The sequence below is a fragment of the Equus caballus genome, chromosome 26 (genome assembly GCF_041296265.1).
Source record: "Equus caballus isolate H_3958 breed thoroughbred chromosome 26, TB-T2T, whole genome shotgun sequence".
NCBI classification, from domain to species: Eukaryota; Metazoa; Chordata; class Mammalia; order Perissodactyla; family Equidae; genus Equus; species Equus caballus.
The window spans coordinates 24,096,945-24,121,927 of NC_091709.1; positions in this window are offsets into that span (position 1 = coordinate 24,096,945).

Consider the following 24,983-nt stretch of genomic DNA (forward strand, 5'->3'; position numbering starts at 1 on the left):
ACTAATTTTTGTGAGACTTTTCTTTCAATTACAGGGAGACTTTTTTCATAATGTGTACCTAAGTTTACAGACTTATCTATTTCTCTTTTTAATTCTGTCAACTTTTGATTATCTATCTTGATGACTTTATTGAAATATAGTTTCTATGCTATTAACGGATTATATTTAACATGTAAATTTGGTTACATTGATAAATATATATGCCTATAAATACCCACCACATTTGGTCAGTTTACATATCATTCCCAGGCAAACACTGATCTGCTTTCTATCAAAATAGATTAGTTTGAATTTCCTATAATTTTATATAAGTGGAATCACACAGTATGTACTATTGTTTTCTGACTTCTCTGATTCAGCATGATTATTTTGAGATTCGTCCATGTTGACATGTGTGATAACTGATAATTCCTTTTTACTGCTGAGTAATATTCCACTGTGTAAATATCACACAATTTGTTTATCCATTGACCTGTTGTTAATCATCAGAGCTTTTTCCAGTTTCAGGTTATTACAAATAAATCTAGTGTAAATATTTGTGTAGAAGTCTTTGTCTTGATATACGTTCTCATTTCTTTTGAGTAAATACCAAGGAGTCAAATGGCTAGATCATATTATAGGTATACATTTCACTTTTTAATAAATTGCCTACTGTTTTACAAAATATCTGTATCATTTTGTATTCCCACCAGTAGCGCATGAGAGGTCATCCTCACCTCATACACCCATAGGAAGTGTACACTAAATTTTATGTTGTGCTTGATAAGAAGAAAAACTTGCTGATCTTCAAATTTACCCATTCTATTTCTGATCTGCCTTATGGAATTCTCTCTGCCTTAAATATTTGCCTTTGCTTTGTCTGCTCAGTAATTCCTACTTATGTTTTATGATCAATCTCTAACCTGTCCCAAAATGTGTTTCACCTCCTTCTTTGTACACAGACTCTGTTCTTCATGTTCTTAAGTCCCTATGCCACAGAAGGATTCTCAGTTCTTATATTTTTGTCTCTCTTATTAGATTAGGTGTTTCCTGCAAGAGGAATCATGTATTATTTATCCCTTTCACCTGCTTCAGAGTTTGACATATTACAAGATCAATATATTTTGGATTGTTAAATGGAATAGTAAAAAGAATTTTATAATTCTATGTCCTGCTGATTATCTGTAAAAGCTTGCAAATGGACATTTCTTACTAAATGTAGATACAAGGAATTGCATTGATTACTTCTAAGTCTTGAACCACTCAGAGTGCAATTAACGAATAAAATGAGATATCAAGATACTTCTGAGAACAGGATTTGATTTAAAATTTAATCATCGCTTACTCATGACTGCCATTGGAGTTTAACTTATTAGGTACCATCTGCTGCCTAAACATCTAGGGAATATTTAAGGAATATCTTTCTAGAGAAAATGATAATCTTATGCCAACTTGTTTATCACTTATCTGGTTGCTGGCATTTAAACCTTGTAACAACAAAAATTATAGTTGAGTGCATAAGGCAATAAATGAAAACCAAATATGATAAGCTCACAATGAAAATGTAAATGACTTTTTTTTTTGCCAGATTCATTACTTCCAGTATCATAATGAGCTATGCAAATGTGAGACTAGGTTACATGGCAATAGAAGCAGGGCTCAGAAGGCAAGCTTCATTCAGACAAGTGCTAGCTTGTGTGTTGGCTATACCTTTAAATATCATTGTGAACTTAGACAATTGATAAACGATGGAACTCAGTTTTCCCATCATAACTAGGGAGTAATAATAACAATCTTATAAATTGTGGTAGCAAGTTTATGTATACATATATACTTGATTATTTTATTCATGGTTCACAAAATTTGGGTAAGAATGCCATTTAGGACTGAAGGGGTCCAGAATATGCATCCTCAAAATATGCCACCTTGACATAAGGGTTATTTTCAGTTGAAAGCAATTGAGAATCAGGAGCTACAAGAACTCTGCCCTCTCCTTTTCTGCCGAAAAGCAGGGCATAAATTTCCCTTTGTGAAGGCAGTACGATTTTCCCTTGTGAAGGTGTCACCCTCTCCCTTAACAGGAAGAGGAGAGTGATTCATCATCAAGAGACAGACACTTGGAATCAAGATGAATCTGCATAAACAAACCTTACTAAAATAATCCTTACTTTTCATTAGTTTCTCCCATATACTTGCTAGTCACTTCACCAAAGTTTATCATCCCTTGAAGCCCAAAACCTTTTTCATTTACTAAAATGGTGTATAAACCCCTGAGTCTCACTACTTCTTTGAATTTCAATTTTCTGTAAACTTCCATGCATGTAAATGTTAATCTGTCTTTTGTTAGTTTAATATGCAGACTCCCAATTACAGAGACTAAGAGGGTAGAGGATACGTTTTTCCTTCCCAACAGGACTCTTAGATGGTAGATATTTTTAATTTAATAATGGGTATCTCTACTAGGAATGAGATGCTTTTTAAAAATTTTCTAGAAAACAAAACTTAAAGATCACAAATGTTTCTAATTGCTAAGAGCATCCTCTATGAATCCTGACAATTTCGATATATAACAAGCACACTATGCTTCATAAGTGTATTAATATTTGAAACGCACCTATGTTCTCTTTTAACTACTAATTACTTTTTTAAAGCAGTTTTATTAGTTTTCTAAGCCTGCCATAAGCAAGTTACCAGAAACTTGGTATGTGGCTTAAAACAATAGAAATTTATTCTCTCACAGATCTGGAGGCCTCAGTCCCACTAAAGGCTCTAAGAAGGATTTCTTTCCTTATCTTTTCCAGCTTTGAATGTCTCTGGACATCCCTTGGCTTGTGGCTGAATAACTCCAGTCTCTACCTCGTTCTTCATATGGCCTTCTTCTCTCTCTGCGTCTCTCTTTGCATGTCTCTTATGACGACACTTGGATTTAGTGAATAATCCAGAATGATCTCATCTCAAAATATTGAATTTAATTGCATCTGTCAAAACCCTTTTTTCCAAATAAGGTCAAAGTCACAAGTTCTGGGGATTAGAACAAAGACATGTCTTTTGAAGGGCCACCATTCAACCTGACACACCAGCGATGGATCACTTAACTTGATATCAGGTAGTTTTCCTAAACTTGATGCAATGGGCATCTTAATTTTCCAAGTATATTTTTGCTTTTTCTCTCATTTTCTATCTTGATCATTTCTGACAATAGACTTTAAATCTGCATACATATGTTAATAAAACCTCTATCATCACTGTCTGCTTCTGTTGAACACATGCAATATGGCAGGCAATGAGCTCAACACTTCACACTCAAAATTACATTAAATCTTTATAAGAAATCAGGGATATACCCATTTGACAGATGTAGGGATTTATAATGCTGAGATAGTTAGAAAGATTTTGTGACTAGTTCATGGTCTCACAGACAGTAAGAGACAGAATTGAAATCTGAAGCCCATCTCTATTGAAAAGTTGTTCTTAACCATGATGCTGTATTCTCCTATTCCTGCTTTGCATTCCATTTTGAACTATCTTGAGACTAGGACTGGTCGGTCAGGATTTTTCTGCATTTATGTTGGATCTGTACACCATGTATTAGTTTTTCTCTTGTGCTAGTTCAGAAGCAGCTGCTTCTTTGCTGTATGCTCTCAATATTGTTCTGTGGTTTATTTTGCAGCTGCGTCTTGCTATGAAACGCATTTCTTATTTACTTAGGAAAAATCCAGCTATACGTTTGACCTGTTGGACCTTACTTTTGGCCATGGCCTTATTCTTTGCTGGATCCTCTTTCCTGGGCTCTATCACCAACTTGTGACAGGTTTCTCTGCTTCTTTGTTTTAACTCCTTTCAGCTTTTAAGATTTCTCAAACTTCCTACACTCTAGGGATAGCTTCACATCTTACTCCTAAAGCAGGGGTATCTGAACACTTTGGATAATTTACCGCTATGTGAAAAACAGTTTTTAGCTGATGCTTCTATATGGGACTGGGTGAGCATGTGCATATATGTATAATGTATTGCTGTGCTATGAACATTATAAATCATACACAAAAATAAAATTTGTGAAATTAAAATCAACTAAAAATAAATGTGTAGAGATTTTCTAGTATTTTACCATGTCCATATCCTGATGGATGGACAAATGTAACAACTGTGATTTTTATTTCGAGGTCCAGGGTTCCAATGTACACAGCCATTTACTACACGGCCATGGGTGACTTTGGTCTCTTTGATCATCTGATCTAGTGGCAGTACTGGTCTCAGCTTGGCTGTAATATCTTCTATCACTTCAATATCAGAATCTCTTTGGTTTTTGTCTATACTCTTCCATAGACAGGATTTTACATCTGTATCTGCCATGTAATACGGCGAGCATTGAGTAATGCTCAGTGTGCTGCCACTAAGATATTCTACACTTCGCAAATTCCCAAGAAACAAAGGCTTCCTTTAAGTTCTCTTTTTTCCAAATTATTTTTTTCAAAAGTTATAGAACAAGAGTTCAAACTAGTGTTTAACGTGAAGCTTCAGAAGCTTATTATCATGCAGCTGCTCGCAGAAAAAGTTTTTTAACCATATTAAAATTATGTAACTTTTCTAGTTCCCTTGGCATGTTAAACACATAGCCAGTGCCTCCCTGTGGGGAACTCATGTGAACTCGAACTGAATATAAGCTTGTACTTTAACTGATTCCTGTGAGAAGTCTCACTTGAATCTCTACTTCCGGTGAAAGCATTTCTAACTTGTTCTTTGACATTGATTTTGTGGAAATGATGACCCTCTGTAAATTGTTTAGAGCTGATCCTAATATTGAATCAAGAAAGCACAGATAATTAAAGGTAGAGAAAGGTCGCTTTTCAGTAACTATTGATCTAACCAAATCCTGTCATCCGTATTAAATGTAGAAATCTTTAGATCTGTCTGCATTAACATTTGTGATGATGGGGGTGAAACTGCAGTGATTGCCTCAAGGATTTTGATGGTAGTATTTTTGGAATCTGTGAAAATAATTAATCGGGAAGTAGAATGGTGCCACATTGTGAGCCATTCCTGTATCATCCACTTACTTATTTTTCAATATAGTAATTGAAAGGAAGTCTTTAAAACAAATTCATTGTTAATTTGTATATGGTAATTTTTCGTGCATTTTAAAATGTGTTACCATAAAAATCTCTTGACTTTCTTACTGTTGGTTCATTGTAGCTATGGGTCCAACTGTGGAAATCATTTCTTCTCCTAACTCCTCCACGTTCTAGTCTCTCTAAATCTCTTAACAATATGATGTGGACATTTTGATGACTTGCACTGAGAGCACATAACACATTTATCAGCCCTAAGAAGAATGTTTTAAAAAGAAGTTTACACACTTTAAAGTCATAAGATCTGGGTTTTAGTCTTAGTTCCGATATTTGTTAGCTGCCAAAGGAAAAGCTGTTACTTTTCTCCTGACTGAGAGGAGAGATACAGCAGAGAGATACAGAGATACAAGGCAGATACAGATGTAAAATCCCTTCTATGGAAGAATATAGACAAAAATCAAAGAGAGTCTGATAGTCAGGTGATAGGAGATATTATAGTCAAGCTGAGGCTAGTATTGCTACTATTTCCTCTTTAGCAGAATAATGGCTTTTGACTGTTTAATAGCCAGCAGGTTCCTTTTACCTCTGCTCATCTGTGCTGAGGTAAGACAGTCCCAGGTCTTATACACTTCTTTAGAGATATATACATCTGTTATTACAGATGATTTAAAAAGTGAGTAACTGCACATATTTTGCAAGAAGAGTATTTTATAAAATACATACAAACTCATCAAACTGTCTTTTTATATTTTATGCTACATAAATTGATCTGTCCGTACAATTATTCATAGAAATATGATTTATTTATATAGAATCAGCTGCAGACTGGAACATATTTTTTCCTACTTCTTGAATTTTAAATTACTGTATCAGACACTCCTTGGGTTTGTATATTTTGACATCACTGAATAAACATCATTTATGCTTATGTCTTGAGTAGTTTATATCAAAATTTTTATATGCCAAGCTTCTTGCCATTATTTCTAACATTTCATAATTCAGTGGTGGATATAGGCAGTGACAAAGGTTTGTGTTACATTAAACACAACATGATGTTTCCCATGACTGCTTTGTTTTTCTCTTCACTTATGACATATTTAAATATTTTTTATAAAGAGTTTTGTTTTTGCAGATATAAGTAGGATTCAAGAACTACAGAATACACATTATCTTTGCTAGTTATGAAATTATCAAATACTTATATCTGACTTCACAAGTCTGGTGTCTTTGTTAAGCATTTGTCTATTTCCTATCAATCAATCAATCAACCTATGTATCTATCTATCTATTACCTATCTGCCTACTTGTCTATTTAATTTATCTATATCTATCAATCATCATGAAAAAAACTTGGGGCAATTCCTTCCTATAGGTAACTTTAATTAATCAGAATAATTAAAAGAGGTTTTGTAACATTTATTTACTCTGGTCTCTATATTATTATTTAAGCTTTAATGGGAAACAAATATTTGATAATGCATCCTTTCAACTTATGGTTCTATTGTACTTAATGCTGAGAATTAAACTTCCCATCTTTTCAGTTTCTCCAGCCAGACCAAATATGCTTTCCATTTTTTCCTTCCTTAAACAGATTTACTAAATCGAGGACTCTTCTATATATTGAGCAGCAGCATGTCTCAAGATAAAATAAAACAAAACAAACACCATTTTCCTGGAACGCGGTTAAGTCAAATGTATTTTATATTTTATGACAACTAAATATTTCATTAAGAGCTAATGTCATGTATTCCTTCTCATTGAGAAATGAGGAGAAATGTTAATATTTAAAGTCAGGAAGTCTAGTTTTAAACACTAGTCCTATCCATAAATGAGTGGTGAAAGACCTTTATTTTTTGCCAATCCTGTTTTAATATTCTGGAAAAAATAATTTTTGAGTAATACTAAGTGTTTTTAAAATCTAATTATATTGTTTTTATTATTATGTTCCAGGCACTCATCTAAGCAAAATGATGCATTACCAAGTTATTGAATGTTCACAGTAACTCTACTACATAGCTACCTCTTATGACACAGCTGAGGAAATTGAGGCTTTAAGGTGTTACATGAACTGGCTTAGGCCTCATAACTGGTAAGATTCATGCTGAGTGCTTCAACACTCATGTGCTAGGGCACACCCGCTCCACTGCCCTATACACCAAAACTGAAAAAGCTTTAAGCTACTTTCTAGCTTCAAAATTTAAAATTAGGAGTGGGTCTCAAATACATATAAAGATTTATTGCTTAGCGGTTTTCAAACTTTTGTACATTAACAATTTTGATCTATAGCATGAATCACTGAACTACGACCCATAAGCCAATCTTACCCCTGCTGCCTGTTTTTTTATGTGACCTATTTTTACAAATTTTTAATGGTTGGAAAAAAAATCAAAAGAAGAATAATACTTCTTGACATGTGAAAATTATCTGAAATGCAAATTTTTGTATCCATAAATAAAGCCTTATTGGAACATAGTCGTGCCCATTAGTTTACATATTGTCCTTGCCGTTTTTCACTCTTCAAAAGCAAGTTGAATAATTGTAAAGGAGATAGTTGGCCTGCAAAGCTGAAAATATTTACTATCTTGTCCTTTAAGAAAAAGTTTACTGATGCTCAGTCTATAATACTCACCAGGAAACAGTTGTTTATATTGAATTAGTAATGTTAAATTAATACATTTTTATTTTGTACATATATAATAGTTATTGTCATAGGACACTGAAGGATGTAATATGTAAGGGAAGTAATTGAGCATTGAATTGTGCCACAATACCAACACACATGCACAAAATGAGAACAGTTAAGAGACTAAAATATGAGCACTGATTTTATGTGCAATAGCATTAAGAAAAAAGCTCAGACAATGTTGGAATATTGGAGGAAAATTTATGCAGAGGAAATGGTTCTGATTTTAAGGCTGGGCATCTTTTGGATAGAGGTAGGGAATGGCTATTACTTCAGGTTATAGCAAGAAACTACTGAAAAGACAAGGTGGTAATGACTAATATCTAAGGAGATGTGGATGGAGGCTTGGACTCTGGTGAAGAGAGTACTATGGATGACATCCCAAATAAAGTTGTCTTGCCCATGTGGTTGTGTTCCCTCTGCACGCCCCTGCCTGAAAAGCCTGTCTTCTTTTATGTCACAACCAAATACAGTAGTTCCTCCTTATCCGAGGGGCGTATGTTCCAAGACCCCCCAGTGGATGCCTGAAACCACGCATAGTGCCAAAGCCAAAAGTACTACGTTTTTCCTATACATACATACCTATGATAAAGTTTAATTTATAAATTAAGCACAGCAAGAGATTAACAACAATAGCTAATAATAAAATAGAAAAATCATAACAATATACTGTAATAAATGTTGTATGATTGTGGTCTTTCTCTCTTGAAATGTCTTATTGCACTGTATCACACTTCTGATGATGATGATGATGTGAGATGATACAATGCCTAGGTAAGGAGAGGAAGTGAGGTGAATGACCTACGTATTGTGACATACTGTTAGGCTACTATTGTCCTTCTGAGGATATGTCAGAAGGATGATCATCAAGCCATGATGATGTCAATGGTTGGGAATCCAACAAAGGGATGATTCACAACCAAGATAGGATGGAGAGAGAAAGCTCAGGATGGTGCGAGATTTCATCACACTATTCAGAATGGTGTGCAATTTAAAATCTAAAAATTGTTTATTTCTGGAATTTTCCTTTTAATATTTTCAGACCACAGTTGACTGTGGGTAACTGAAACTGCAGAAAGCAAAACCATGGATAAGGGGGCACTACTGTAGCTAAATTCTAGTGGAGACAATTATATCATCAAAAATATATTTGTCATTACATATATGATGATTATGACCTTCCATGAGCTTTCAACACAGCTGGGTCATCTTGTTTGTGTGTTTCTGGAAAGTTCCCAATCCTATTAACCTCAGTAACTATTTTACAGATTTTATGTTCTTAAAGCTCATAGTTTCAACTTTGTCTCTCTTCACATTTGCCAGATTATTCTGCTTTTCTTTTCACAAGAAAATGAAATCTATCAGGCAGGAATTCCTTCAAATTTCTCCCCCCCTCATTCACACATATTTCTGTACTAGAACCTTGGCATGCTTCCTTCCTGCCAGTGTCAAAGGAAGGCATCCCTCTCTTCCAAAAGCAATCCGCTTACCTATCCTGGGATCGCATCCCCTGCCTTCACCCTCGATATCTGACTCAATTTCGTGTACCTTCAATCTACCTATTGACATCTTCTCTCAGAATGCAAACATACACATCAAAACATATCCCACAGTCACTGGCATTCCAGAAGTCTCAGACTTAGATTTTTCCTTATTCTGTATACTGAATGTGAGCAATTTTATTAATACTTGTATCTTAGACCCTCATTTATTAGAAATGTTTCCCAAAATCTCTCTAATGCTCCCTTATTTGCACTTCTAACACTTTAAAGTCTATTAGCTTCAAACTCAATCTAACAATTACCAATTTCTTCACACTTGTAACCCTTCCTTTTTTCTCTATTTCAAGGAAATGAACCATTATCTCTCTTGTTTTTAAAAAAAGAAACCTCAATTTTCCTCAGAGTCCGTGCTTTTAAGTTTCCACGTTAATATTTCAAAATGTTTTACTGCTAATATCCCCCATAGCGATCTGTTCTTCATATTTCAATTTCTATTCTCTTGCATTAGATCTTCATATTTTGTCAATTGAATTGTTTTACTTACAGATTTTCCCACCACCAAGCACATTCTTGCCCAATCTCACATGTTCTCCTATTCCTGTCACACTCCCCCTTCAAAACTGAGAATATGGCTATGACATTGATATGGTCATGGCATTTTCCTGCTTATTCCCATAATTTCTCTTAGTACGTGGGATAAGAATCTAAAATCCTATAAGTGATTTGCAATCCCATCATGAACTATCTACCTGGTGATAGATGGTTCCTCTCCTCCCCTTTCTCCTCATCATCTATGTTTCACCATTCCTCATCTTTAACAATGCCATGCATTCACATAGCTCTGTGCAATTCTTGCTATCTTCCCAGGACATCATACATTTGCAGGTTTGTCTGAAAGACTCTTACTCATCTTCTGTTTTGACTTCAAGTCCTGTATCCCCTGTGGAGCTCATCTTGGTTTCTTCAGATAAACCTGGGTACCAGTGTGTCAGCATCCCGTGTTCACTGGAGATATACATTGCATATAGCTTTCATGTTAATTTATAATTTGCTTTATGTATCTCTATCTCTCCCTAGATATGAGCTCTTGAAACTACAGCATAAAATGTATTCTTCTGTCTGTTCTGACAATACAGATTTTAGTGCTATAATTCAGCTTTTAATGTAGTAAAAAGAACTTTAAATAACAAGTGTGAGATCCTTGGCTCCACCAAACCTTATCATCACCATCATCTTCATCACTTATTTCAACGATTACCATTCCAGTTATTAAGTGAAAATTTTGCTGAGAATTATCCTTTTAATCTATGTACTGTTCTTTCATGATAGGTAGTAGTATTATCTCCAGTTTATGGATGATGAAACTGAATCTAGAGATCCACACAGGTTTCCCCCATTGCCTATCATGTTAATAATAGACTATATTCTTTGAATCCAAGAGATTAATTCACAAGTTAATTTTAAGTGTACAGCACACCCCAGATTTGTTATTGACTAAATCTTCATAAAAAACAAAATTATTTGCTTCTCAACTTGAATTTCTAATGCTCACCACATGGGTTCAAGATGTAAGAGAAGTGGAGTTTGGGCAGTATATGTGAAACAGATAAGGATTTTATTGGGTAGCACAATTGCTGTCGTTATATAGGCTAAATGTGATCTTAGTCTGTGACAACAGAAGAAGCATGGCATGTGTATTATGGGAGGTGATTATTTACTCTTAATTGCTGTTGGTTAGATTCCACATGAAGAATTGCTCTCAGTAATGGATAAAATAGGTTCAAAGACCTCCAAACTAATTGGATTATGTTCAAAGAAAATGAAAACTTCCTGGGAAGGAAATTCAAATATGCCAAATTTGCAATAAAAATGAAAGACTCTGGAATATTTAACTAGACTGAAGAAAGCACTGCCTTCCAAATATTTGAAGAATTCTCATGTGGAAGAGGATATGCATTCTGATTTAATTTTTATGGCCCTATAGGTTAGAACTCGGCCCAGTGGTTGAAGAAAGGGTGTTCTGAGATGAAACGATTGCCTAAAGATTCAGACTTCAACATAGCTGGAAGTGATCAGGCAAATGCTAGACGGACATTTAGTGGAGATGGTATAGAGTTTATTTATTAGAAGCATGGTTGAACTAGATGAAGTTTAAGATCCTCCTCAATCTTATTTTTTATAATGTTGAGATGATATTGCTATTGACTTACTACATTTTTAAATTTCTTAAGCATGATGTTTATGCTGCATTTATAATCCAGTTATGGACTTAAAACAGGATTTGAGGGAGTTCACTGCTTTAAAAAGTGAAATGTGTCTTTCTTTCAATGTAGAGACCGTGATAAGTGCAATGACTTGCCATGATATGCAACATCACATTCGAATTTTAATGTCAAAATTTGATCTATTACAAAGCCAAGTGAATTGTTATTCAGAAAAATGGAAAATGTATTTAAAAATGTCCCTATAAATCTGTTTCCCAGATTGTAGTTTACATCAGCCGTTAAACATTTAGGATGATAAAAAGTAAATATAAAATGGTGTAAAATTATTCTGAATGTATAAGAATTCTTCTTCAAAGTGTAATGAAGAATGGACACCCTTTCACAGCACTATCGATTTTGTGCTGAGGTTAAATATTAAAAATATTTGGGGAATACTTTTATATTAGTAAATAATTTTCTCAGGGGGGACAGTGTTTAAAAATGAGAAGAATGGGGCTGGCCCGATGGTTTAGTGGTTAGGTTTGGTGTGCTCCACTTTGATGGCCCAAGTTCAGTTCCTGGGCACAGACTTACACAATTGTCAATCACCATGCTGTTGTGGCAACCTACATACAAAATAGAGGCAGATTGGCACAGATGTTAGCTCAGTGCGAATCTTCCTCAGCAAAAAAAAAAAAAAAAAAAAAAAGAAGGAAAGAAAGAAAGAGAGAAAAGAAAATTACAAAATGATTTTCAAATTCAGAAGACAGTTTGAAAAACATGTAAGGAAGTCATAAAATAAAATGAAAGTAGCCATATAACATGGAAGCTGTCTCAAAATTGTTTATTTTTTAAAGTTCTCCCCAGATAGAAATTTTAATTAGAATTTATTTCATTAAAAGTTGAAACTGATTAAAATTATTTTGAACAACTTGCATAGGGCAATTTTTAATAAAGCTGTACAGAATGCTCCACTTCATGTGATTCATACTGATAAAATTTCAAATTTTGAAAAAGATTATACTGTATATAAAAAGGGAGGATTTTATGCCTCAAAATAGTTCAATGTGGGAAGTAGAAAATATTTTTATATTAATGAAAAATTTTAATTGATACCTAGGAGAGTAAAGTTTAAAAATATTAATACATATTTGCCTTTGGCAAAAGATAAAATTCATTACCTGTCTTATTTCTAAGAGTTGAGAGTTCATTGCAAGCTAAAAGAATAAATAACAACAGTAACTAAATAGATGAAGTTCTTAGTAGATAGTACTGTTGTTAAACTTTTATATTTTTCACACTAATTATCATATTTTTCAATTTGAATAGATTTAAATTAAGATACAAACATTGGAGAAGAGAAATTGGAAAGTTTCTTACTTTTTAGTGATAATGATTTGCTGCTGATCAAAGCTTAGTCATGAACACAAGGAATAGCTCACTTATAGCTCAGCGGGTGGAATGATAGGGAGTCATGTAGAGTCCACATATAATTCCAATATCACATCATAAGAGACGTATAAGGAAAGTATAGACTGGGAAGAAAACATTTGCTAGGCAATAAAAGGCCTTTGAAATAGTGAATATTTCATGTAAATAAAACACTCAGAGAAACAATTTTGTATTTTATTTATTTTATTTTATACCAGGAGGTTAGGTCCACTTTAGAAAATAGTTTTAAAATAAACAACACTCTTTTCTTCTCTCAAAAATTCTTTTGAGTCTAGTACAACTTATTAAAATTTGGAGTAAACTTACACATACATGTATGAAAGTATGAAACTTCAAAGTGACTCAAAGCTTGTTATTTTGTGTCTACTTTTTTCTGTCCTTCCTAACAGCACTGAATATCTAAATATATGTGTCATTTTTTTTACACAAAAATTTCTGTTAATTTGTAACTGAGACGCTGACATTTTTAGTGATAATGTTTGTCAGTGCAGCCTGATAAAATTCAAACCCTGGAAATATACTAATTCCAAGAAATTCCCTTCATTTTAAAACAAGATTATTGAGCTATTCATTATTTTATATTATATACAAGTACTTATATTTGGTTATATGAAATAAACTATGTAGCTATGTGTTTTTTAAAGTCTAGAATTTAGAGTCTATACAGATTTTGCTGTTATTAGAATGTCAGAAAATACATACTTTCTAAAATGATTTATTTGGTTAATTCTTTGTGGAACTCAAAATACCATGAATTTTCAAGTTCTTATGTCCAGTGTGTGGAAATGGCCAATTCCAAACGTCTCCTTGGCATGATAAATTTAATTCATTAGACTGAGACTTTAAACTAAAAAAATTCTGTAGGGGCACATAGACTCTATAAAGGTGCCCCTCACTCACCACTAAAATATAACTGCCTTTGGAATAAAACACTCTAATATACTTTGCTGCTATCTCCATTCACTAGAGATTTCAGCCAAGGAAATGAGAGCCTCTTTTAAGTATTTCTACCTATAATCTACTGACACTTTTAAAATTCCGTGTAACATCATAAAGCAGTCAATGGATATTCAAGACATCACACACAAAGCTTATTTGCCTTCAGCAAAAATGTGTTTTTATTGTAGATAGCAAATATTTTACAGTTAATATTTCATGCCAGATCTTATGGAAGCCTTATGCTTACTAAGTGAGACATCTAGGTATCATTCAGTACCAGATTTTTTAATTAGCTTGATTAAGATGCCATTGACATACAAATAAATTGCATATATTGAAAGTGTCAATTTGAAGATGGCCTACAGATTTTTACTCCTGTGAAGCCATCTGCAATATCAAGATAATGAATATATAATATCTATCACCTTCAAGTTTCCTTGTGCCATTAATTAATCCTTCATTCTTGCCTATCTCCATTCTACCTCACCCTCAACCTAGGAAATCATTGGTTCCTTTATGTCACTATAGACTATTTCCATTTTCTAGAAACGTATGTAAGTGGAATCATGTAGTATTTATTCTTTTTTTGTTTGGTTTCTTTTACTGAGCATAATTGTTTGAGATACACCCATATTGTAGTGTGTTATAATAGCTCATTATTTTTTCTTGATGTATAGTATAGCATTGTATGAATATATCACAGTATGTTGATCCAATCACCTGTTGATGGAAAATTCAGTTGTTTCCAATTTGAGTTATTACAAATAATGATGTATGAACAGCCATGTACAAGTCTTTGTACAGCATGTGCTTTCAATTATGTTGGGAAATTGCTGAAAAGAGCTAACATAAGATAATAATATTTTTGAACATTAGGTAACATTATTCTTGAGTTAAAAAAAAATTACAAAAGACAGAGAACATAAATGCTATAAATAATCATAGCTCCATAAGCTACTGATTGTTTTCCATGAGAGGTATTACCCTAGTATTTACTGATTATTGTACTCTCCTGAATTGGAGAGTTCATGAAAGAGATGTACTTTGTTCAACTTTGACCTTATTTTCCTTTCCAGCATAGTAATGATATCCTTCTTGGGGTCACTCCAGTGCGATCAGATTTTGTGCTAGGAGGCACCGAAAATTAAACCCTGAGTTCCAAGACAACAGATACTCTGTTCTGTTTACTGTTATATCTCTATTACTTAGCACATTACCTGTTACAGAATATATTGGTCAGGGTTCAGCAGAGGAACAGAACAAAGTATATATACATAGATACATAAATACATAGAAAGAGGTTTATTATGAGGAACTGGCTCATGTGATTAGGAAGGCTAAGTCCCATCATCATCAACCGTCTGCAAGCTGGAAGCCCAGGAAAGCCATTGATGTAGTTCTCGTTCAAACCTGAAGGCCTGAGAATGAGGGGAGTCAGTAGTGTAAGCCTCAGTCTGAGTCCAAAGGCCTGAGAACCAGTAACACCGATGTCCGAGGGCAGGAGGAGATGAATGTCCTAGCTCAAGCAGAGAGAGCAAATTTGCCCTTCCACTACCGTTTTGTTCTATTTGGGCCCTCAATTGATTGCATGATGCCCACCCACATTAGGGAGGGAAATCCACTTTACTCAATCTGTCATGCAAATACTAATCTCTTCTGGAAACATCCTCACAGACACACCCAGAATTAAATGTTTACCCACTAACTGGGCATCCATTAGCCTGGTTAAATTGACACATTAAGCTGACTTCACACAGAGTAACCCCAAACAGTACATGAAAGAATAAATGATAGTGAAATAATACGTTAAATATATATTCTAATAGTAGTTATAAAACAACTTAATTAAATGTCATTGATGTTTATCATAATTAGTAATATTTTTTAAAATTTCAAGGCATATAATTACCTTGAACATGTATACTAGCCTCATATTCAGTTCAACATGTCTGTGTTATTGAAGATATCTTTTACCACAGGAAAGGACTAGATTGTATATGATAATATAATGATATTACAATATACAATGCTATGGATAATCACTATGGCTTCAATTTTCATTCTAAATACCTGAGGAGTCCATTGTAACACAGGTATTAGGAGTATAAAGCGTGTGTTGACTGAGTCATTGTTGAATAGTGATTTTCTTTACTGCTTTCATAAATAAAAGCATTAATAAAACTTCTTTTGCAATTAAACAACCAACCTTCCATTCTAAGTATCCCCATAAGTTTTTAATACAGGGAGTATTTTGTATTGTCATTTTGATACAGGATTGAAATAAATACAGTCATGTGTCACTTAACGATGGGGATATGTCCTGAGAAATGTGTTGTTATGCGATTTCGTTATGGTGTAAAAATTATAGAGTTTACTTATGCAAACTTAGATGATATACCCTACTACACACCTGGGCCCTATGGTAGTAATCTGTGGGACCACCATCATTGACCAAAATGTTATGCAGTGCTTGACTGTACAAGGCAAGCCATATTCCATTAGAAGTACTAACTACATAAAATTAAGTATATTCCATCATACTTTGAAGGAATCATATTCGACGAACTCTAAAAAGTACTATTCTAGTCTGCAATCATTTCCGAATATCATGAATTGGCGATTTTCAACAGCAAGGATTGAGATAGTTTCTGCTTTTTCATTTCAATGGATTTTTTAACTACTTGGTGAAAGTACGTCATAAATGGACCATGATGTTTTTAAGAAATCCATCAAGACATTAGATCTTCTTTTATTTAAGCATGTTTTGTTTTTGTAAAACAGTATGTTAAGCATAAAGTTTTAACAAAAAAAGATACTAACCTTATTGCTGATGGTGATCATCCGAATAAGTTCTAGAAAATATTCTAACAAGTAAAGTAGCAAACATTTCTGAGGTTAATATTATGTCACAGTGGAATCTTTATTTCCTACACACACATGCTGAAACTGCTTTCTCTTTTCTGTAGAGAGAGGGGAATAAAAAAAAATATTTTTCCTGCATTCTTTACTGTGCATATTCAACAGTGCCAATCAATGTATAGAACAAGATGGAGACCAAGAGTATTGGGGAAATCCTGGAGAATATTCATTAAGTTTTCTGACTTCAGGAAGTGAACAAAGCATATGCAAAAGTCATCCGGAAGATATTCCTTTATGTATACGCGTGTAGGGAGGAAGCAAAAACAAGGAGAAAAAAAATCTATCAGTTTCAGTTTCTTACAGCTAAAAACATAAAACATCATGGAGCACAAATTCAAGTCCTGTTGGGGAATCTGTTTTCCTTAGTGAAGCAGAGAAAACTGAGCAGAACACACGGGTCTACAGTCACAAACCAGTGGAAATTTTAGGTTCTGAGAGAGACAGGTCTGTGAGCCTTTATGAGCAGAAATAGAAGGCATTCCCTAAGTTATATGTAAAAAGCACTGTTTGGTATAAAATAGACAGCATTACTTAGCTGACATTGTCCAGGAGTTGTCAAGTCTGCAAAACCTCCTGATGAATGTTATCAATAAAGATTGCATATAGATTGAGCTTTGTTTGATTAATAAACTAATGCTGAAATAAGAAGCCTAAATATAAGAAAACAACATTTTGGCACAGAGAGAAGTGAAACAAGGGCAGTGTAGGTCTCAACAAAACTATGGTGACGTCAGAATATGAATCAAAATAGAGACTTTTTTCTGAGCCATATTTTGCAAAGGACACACTTGTTTTCCAGGGGGAAAAGTGGGGAAATTATTAGCTTCTCTTGAATGCATACTGATTTTTTTTTTTTTTAACTATACCAGGCAGAACATTGATCTCCCTCCAAGATGTCCATGTGTTAATTTCTAAAACCTGTTACTGTGTTACCTTACATGGCATAAAGGAATTTGCAGATATGATTAAAGATATGACCTTGAGATGGAGAGATTATTCTGGATTATCTGGGTGGGTCCAGTCTAATTACAGAAGTCCTTAAAAAAGGAAGACCTTTCCCAATTATGGTAAGATGGGGATACAACTATGCAATAATGGTCAGAAAGATACTATGCTGCTGACTTCGCAAACAGAAGAAGGGACCCCTGAACAAAGAAATGCAGGCAGCCTCTAGAAGCTGGAGAAGTCAAGTACATGGATTCTTGCCTGGAACATCCAGAAAGGAACATAGGTCTGCTAACATAGTGATTTTAGCCCAGTGAGACTCATGTTGTATTTCTGACCTATAGAAGTATAAAAGTAAATTTGTGATTTTATGCCACTAAATTTGTGATAATTTGCTATGGCAGCAATCGTACACTAATACAGTTATTTATACATTTTTGTAAACTAATGTTATAGTAAACTATCTTGAATCCTTAACACATATAAATTCAGACTTTCTCAACTAAAATGGATGCTGTCTTTTTAAATACAAGAATTTAGTAAGTATTAGAGATTAACCAAAGGTAGATATCGGCACGAGTTAGGTCCTAGCTGGCCACTCTTAAGGGTAAAAGTTGCTAAGTCACACATTGTATTAGTTTTCTATTGCTGCTATAACAAATGACCACAAACATAATTGGATTAAAACAAAATCCACTTATCTGTTATTTCCATGGGCAGAGGTCCAGGAACAACATGGATCCTCTGGGTCTCTGCTTACAATCTCACAAGGGTGAATTCAAGGTGAATGCAGGGCTGTGCTTCTGGTGCCAGTTCCCTGCTGGCTGTCCATCTCAGCTTCTAAAGACAATCCATACTGCATTCATGGCTCTGGGCCACCTTCTCCCATCTTCAGAGTCAGCTCTGAGGGATCAGGTCCCTCGCATGCTTTGAATCACTCCCACTTCTTCCATTGTCACATTTCTCTGCTTTTCTGCCTTCCTTGTCCACACTTAAAGGCCCACATGGTTACATGGAACACACGTAGATAATCCAGGGTACTCTTGCTAAGGTGTATGAATTTCATTCCATCTGTAGGGTTCCTTCGCCACGTAACATAGCATAGTCTCAGGTTCCAGAGATTAGGGTGTGGACACCTTTGCAGGGATAGGAAATGGGGTTATTCTGCCCACCACACACAGTTTATAGAATGGACTTTAAATCATCTTATTTTTGTTTGCACATCTTTAATCACAGAAACAGAAGTAATTAGCCAATTCTGTTGTACTAACAAACAGTTTGCTGTACTGATGAGCAAAGAAGAAAACAACATCACATGAACAATCAGATCACTGGAAAGTGAGATGATAGTTCATGTGTATCACCACAGCTGTGCTATTTATACAGTGTCTCTTCAGACTGTGAGCATTAGGGAAATCAAAGATTCAAATGTGGCCTTGTTGGCTTTTTATCAGTGTTATCTCAAAACCTCATATCCTTCTCAGTGACACTATGGGACTATGTACAAGGTTATCAGTTATAACACTATTTGTTGCTGCTCTTTTCTGTAGAATGTTAGAGTGGAAACAGAAAAATATATAATCAATAATGCGTGGCGAATATTTGTGGGATAGCAACATGCAGTGTTTTTTTTTTTTTAAACAGGTCAAGGATTACATAAGACTTGAAAAGGCAAATCCATAATAACAATAGATTTGGAAAAATAGTTGTCACTGTTCATTTAAGGAAATTCTTTGTAAGTACATAAATTTAAAATACAGTATATTTGTATATGAAGTAGCATAAAGTGGAAGTTGCCTATATTAAGGACATAAAAATGCAGTGATATCTATTTAGAAAACCAACTCAGTTCAAAACTGTTTTTACCTAATAGTCTGACTATCTCCTGTCTTTGATTCCTGTAATTACAAAAAATTTCATTTTGACTTTTCGTGATTTTCAAATTATTTTGATGACACAGCAATGAATAGTTTGTCTTTTCCAAGAGACAGAATTCCCAAAATGCATTAGACACCATATACAAATGTGTGGTGTCTGTTTCATACAAAATGGGATTCCTGGATCATATTAAATTCCAAATCATCTTCTACTTGCATACATCTTAGAATGATCTTAACGTGATCTCAAAGAAATCTGCACTCAATGCAATCCCTCAGGTGAACACTTGGGTCTATGTTCCCATTCAATTCTAGTGTTTAGTGCTGGTCTAATTTCCTTCCACCAGTCCAGGTTTGAATGAGGCAAAACATTGTGTTGGCTGGTGGGATATCTCGGGTTATTGTGTACTGCAAAATAACTGCCATAGATTTTGAATTGCCATTTTTTTGGCTCAAAGATGCAAAGAAATTTGCATTTAGAGAATACATATCTGGGCAAGACTGAAAATGTAATGTCATTAAGACAGTGTTCACCAAGTTCTACCCTGAACAGTTGTGACAGGTAGTGAGATGCTGCTGCAAAAATGCATTATTTTGTTTGTGCTTCCAAGGGAAAATAGGGAGATTGAGACTCTTACCCAGACATATTTTCTTCAGGATAAGAGATACATTTTTTTAACTTCTACAGTAGAAGATGTGTTGGCATGAAGATTAGGGCATCAGCTCGGGTCTATGACTCTGAGAGATCAGATGTTTCAGAAGATAAGTGAAATTAAAAAAAATTAAGTGCTGCACTTCTTACTGAGTGATGTGTGGAAATAATCAAAAGAGTGGTCCCTCCAACCATTGAAAGTGTTATTCGACCCTTTTCTAGCATGAATGTTAGATGTCGCTGTGTGTGACTGCTTTCCTTGTAAGGAAGGTGTGCCATAATATACGGACAGTTTTGGGGACAGTCATTAATTACTTCTTCAGTGAAAATTAGTTGACCCGGATACTGTGAATACTAGCTTCTAAAAGTACAAATTAAACAAGGTGGTCATGGATATTGCAGAAGAACACTGACAATGATGAAGGAGTTTATACCTATGGAAAATAGAGTTACTTCAGAGTATGGGGAGAGTTGGCTTGTTTATGTGGTCGATATTAGGGTATATGGTCTCTGAGAAGATTTCCAATATTCTTATGACTGGCACGACTGGACATAACAGAAATGAAATCCTGGAATCTATTTTAAATGGCAGGAGTCTAAGATTACTTGTCAAGCTTTGACTAAGATTCTAAAAGCAGCATCATGAATGGAGAATGCTTTTGAAAATACATATTTTCTCCAGAGTAACTGAAAGTACTTTGAGCAATGCAGAAAAAAATGTTCCAGAACAAAGCCAAATTGAAAGTATAGAAAATAACCAGGGTTTATAAACACAGGCAGAGAATTGAGCATGGAGCAATTTTTTAGAATCTGCAGAAAGTTCTGCTTACTGCTTAGTTCAACTTTTGATGGAGCAGCCTCTTGTACGTTAGTGTAAGGGCATCTTAAAGGCACAAAGCATCCTCCAGTGTCCTCACAGCTTTTGTTTCTAAACATATATAACTTTGTCTTTTTGGAAAAATTGAGATTTACCTTACTTGATATAGGATATTTCTCTGCCATTTTACTGAAAACAATGCAAAGGTCTTTCAACTGCAACTGCTAGTTTTATTCAATGTAGTTACTCCCCACTGTATTGCATTGCAAGTGGCTTTTTCTTCTTGTTGATAAATGTCCTGGCTTTTAGTTTCACCACTGAAATAGTGGAGAAAGTAGTCAATCAAAATGTACTTCTATGCATTCAAATGAACTTTTCCGAAAAATGAGCAAGAGTGAAATCTTTAAAAGGGCCTAGTATGTTCACTCAGTGCAGAAGTGATTAATCATTTTACCATTATGCTGGCAGCAGCCATAAAATGCAATGCATGCAATTAAAGTCTATAATGACATATTTCTATGGCATATACTGTGAAGTTGTCCAAGAGAAGATAGGAGAGGAAGAATAGGTTATGTGCACAATGCTCTGCAAATAAGGTTTCCTAATAGATGTGTTCAGCACCGTACAATGTGGACACATTCAATGACTTAGTCAAATATTTTTTTTGTAATAACTGTTTTTCTGCCCTGGGACTATGTTAACTTCTAGAATAATGGGACACAATACTTCTTTATAATGGCCTTACTGATTTCCAGTTTAAGTGAGTAAACATCTCAAGCAGAGTTTTAAATTTGGGAAAGAGGGGTGATTAAGAGACGATCAGTAAGTGACAATATTTTTGCTGTTTTGTATAAAAAGAAAGCTTATTACATAAAATTTTAAGTTATAAATTATTTGAAAATTATGAATAAATTACAGGTTCATAACAGAACACCCATTACCTAGTTTCCCTGAATAGACTGCACTTCTCAGTCTCCCTCATATATGCCTGTGACCTTGTCATTAATTTCTGGCCAATTAGACAAACACATGTTGAGCGGGCAATTTCTATGAAGCAGTAACGTCTTTCCTCATGTCTTCCTTCCTGAAAGCTGGAATGCTATTGTAATGACTAACATTAGAGCAGCCACTTTGGACCACAAGGTGGAAGCTAAGGATTGTGGATGGCTGAGCAGCAGCATGGATTACATCAGCAATGCTTGAGCTGCAATACTAGCCCCAGATGACCAAGTTTATGTGAAGAAGAAACAATATTTCTAACATTTTTAAGCCATTGTTTTCTGTAAGTCAAAGTTGAACCTAAAGCTAATGCAGTAAGCAAAACCTTTAAAAACTATATCATAATAGAGGTATTTGGCATTTCTTTCTAAGTAGCATTTTGTACTTGGCAAGCACATTTCTTTACAATGAATACACACATTGGAAATGTTAATGATATGAAGTGGATTTACCACATTGATACTTAAAAACTATTTTTAACTCAGTTTAATTTATTTAACTAACAAAATCATCTATAACTGAGAGAAAGATTAAATATAGAAACATATAAAAGATGCCTCTTTTGCACTGAGAATAAAGTGCTTTCATGAGTCACACAAAACTGTGATAGCCATCAGCCTTGGAAGTATGGTTTTAAAATTCTAGATTGCAATTTAACTCAAAAGATAGGAAATATGAGAGTGTATATGAGTCTGATAATGGAAGAGAAAGGGAAGCATGAAGGGAGAATAAGCAGGAGGTAGAAGTCCACCAAAGCATTAGTATGTTATGTAGATTATACAATATGCACATAGATAGTAGTACATTAGTATACCTTCAGTAGAACTGGTCCATCCAGAAGCATGCCACGAGAATAATTCATTACCCTGAGATATTTTCTCCTTTTATAGCTTCATTTGATAGCTTCTTTTTATTTCTTTTTTTTTAATTTTTGGGTTTCCATTTTGAAATAATTTTAAATGTACAGAAAAGAATGTATACAATGTAGAAACAGTACAAAGAATTCCCAAATGTACTTCATACTACTTCTCAAAATGTTAACAACATTCCTAACCACAGTGCAATGATCACAACTGGGATATTAACATTTCATAATAATAGCCTTGACACTACCTACCTTCTTCAAAGTTTTACGTTTGTCCCATAATGTCCTTTTTTGTAGAGCAGTATTCAATATAGGCTCACACATTGCATTCAACCATCATTTCTTCTTAGTCCCCGTTAATCCAGGACAGTTTCTCACTCTCTCTTCCTTATTTGTGATATTGAAACTTTGGAAGAATATTGACCAGGTATTTTGTAGAATATCCCTCAATGTCTGGTGTCCCTTCATAATTAAATTCAAGTTACACATTTTATTTATTTAATTTATTTTTATTGAGGTAACATTGGTTTATAAGTTATTCATTTTTAACAAGAATACCACAGAAATATACCATGCCTTCAATGGCATTTTATGTCAGGAGGCATGATATCAATATATTACATTACCGATGGTGTTAACTTTGATCACTTGATTAAGAGGTCTACAATATGGAAAACTTATATTTTAAATTGCATTCCAAAATGTGTTTAAACTGACTCATCTCTATATTTTTTCTTCATAAATCATTTAAAATAAGATGACTGACTACTGCAAGTCAAGGTAAATGAATGGAACTTGGGTTTTCTTGTCAAACTTGACAAACAGATGACTGGACCAAATATATGCAGCATTACCTTTTCATAAATGGGACAACAGACAGTGCAGCACTATGGTTACCAAGAGAATAGCAACAAATGAGGTAAGCCTTGTGATTGTACCAGCTCAATACCTGGAAGAATTTTCATGTTGCTGCAAAATGGTGGAGAAAACACCTTATGGTCTAGATGCAAATTCCAGGCAACAGCAAAGGTTGGGAAAAAACTAAACAGGGTCCAGTTGATTTGCTGAAATAAGAGACAGAAACCAGAGTTTGGGGAGGTGAAGGAGGCTCAAAATGGTGGGGTTTAGTACACAAGGGGAGGGACTTTCACAGGGAGATGGCTGTGGAGACCTACAGAGGGGTCCTTTCCTATACTTTTAATTAATAGTGATATTCACAGCCGTGAGAGGAAACTACTTGAGGTTTGGGCAATACCTGCCAGAGGAGAGTAGGCAAAAGAAAATAAAAAAACCTGGAGCTGCAGGAGTCTGGGAATAATTTGTGTTCCCACTAGTCAGAATAGAAAGACTTCATGATTAACAGAAAATTGGATAGAATCCTCAGAATAGTATTACCTTAGTGATGGGGTTAGATTAGTCTCAGATTCTTGGCTGCTCTAAGAACACTTAGAGTGAACCTTGGAAGGATTCAAGTGACTAAAAGTAAATTAATGTATGGCACAACAAATCTAACATTAAAAGTTAACAAAAATATAGAAACTAACAGAATACGTAATGTCCAGCAGCCAATAAAAAATCACAAAGTGGGGACCGGCCCATGCTTGAGTGGTTGGGTTTGCACCCTCCACCTCAGTGCCCCAGGGTTCACGGGTTCAGATCCTGTGTGCAGACCTACACACAGCTCATCAAGCCATGCTGTGGTGGTGTACAACGTGGAAGAACTACAACTTGCAACTAGGATATACAACTATGTACTTGGGCTTTGGGGCGACAAAAAAAAAGAAAGAAAAAGTCTTGTAAAAAAAATTAAAAAGCAAGCACAAGATAGGAAAGTGTGATCCAAAACCAGAAGAAAAATCAGTCTATAGAATAGACTGAGAAATGACAAAGGTGATGGAACTAGCAAACGAGAGAAACTAAACCATCTGTTATGAATATGTTTCAGATGATCCAGAAGAAGGAAAAAGTGTGTATGATGAGGGGAGAAATACAAGAAATAAAAATACCTCAAATGTAACTAGGGGAGAGAAACAGATAAACAAACAAGACACTTGTTTAACAGTATTAGCATATTAGGAAAT